This window comes from Hemibagrus wyckioides, linkage group LG09 (genome assembly GCF_019097595.1).
Source record: "Hemibagrus wyckioides isolate EC202008001 linkage group LG09, SWU_Hwy_1.0, whole genome shotgun sequence".
Lineage (NCBI taxonomy): Eukaryota > Metazoa > Chordata > Actinopteri > Siluriformes > Bagridae > Hemibagrus > Hemibagrus wyckioides.
This window is the reverse complement of record NC_080718.1, coordinates 21,359,372-21,360,418: the sequence shown is the minus strand read 5'-3', so window position 1 is coordinate 21,360,418 and position 1,047 is coordinate 21,359,372.

Genomic DNA, 1,047 nt, shown 5'->3' with positions numbered 1-1,047 from the left:
GTATTTGTTATCATTTACTTAAAAGGCACTGTCTAGAGATGAGTAGGCCGGGCTTTCATTTCACTGCAAGTTGTATACTGCATCTATCCGTGTATGTTCCAAATAAAATCTTGAAATCTTGAATCCTAAATCTATTCCAAAGCACTTCACATAAGCATGGCTTCGGGAACTTAAATAAAAAATGTTTTCTGAGTGATAGCCCATGAAACAAGGAATCAGGATATGTTCTTCACAGCACAGAATGTAATTTGTTCTTACATTAAAATGTAAGTTAAACAATTTATCCATAGGTTTGTTCATAAAGTATTAAAACAGTGTATGATTTACATGTAATTTTGGTATTTGGTGATTAAGTTTGTTTTTTTTTTCATAACAGTATTACAAGACAATATAATTTTGTATTAAATGTATTGCTGACAAACTATATCATGTTAATGTGAATGATATAAATGATTGGGGGGGGGATCAAGCAACTTTTCAAAAGCATCACTGGTACAAATATGACCTGTGGGTAGATTAACTACAAAACTGTCTATTCAAGAAGCCCAGTCTTAATGAATTGCAGATTTTTGTACAGCTTTTTTTATACAGTTTCCAATGTGAACAGAGCCCTCTAGTGGCATCAAAAGCATTTTTTTTTGCATTTAATGATCAGAATTAAATCCATGAAATCTGTGAAATTACTAGTAAAAAATAAACAAGACATCCAAAGTATATTTTTCAAAATTTAGACATATGGGAAAATCACAAAGGCTCTGTACCTGTAACAAAGGAATGATATTAATACCCAAATAACTGACTGATCATAAGTGTGCTAGTTCATCAGCAGCAGCTCTAATATTTCAGTGAATGTTTACTATTTACTGGACTAAATTCTATATATAGGAGATTTTAAAACAAACACTTTCTAATAGTGAGTAGCACCTCCCTAGGATGAGGTTAACTGGGTACCTGGTTCGAGTCTAAGCTCAGGTTACTGTCTGTGTCGAGTTGTGCTATGTGTGGGTTTCCTCCAAGATCTCCAATATCCTCAAAAAAAGTAAGAAA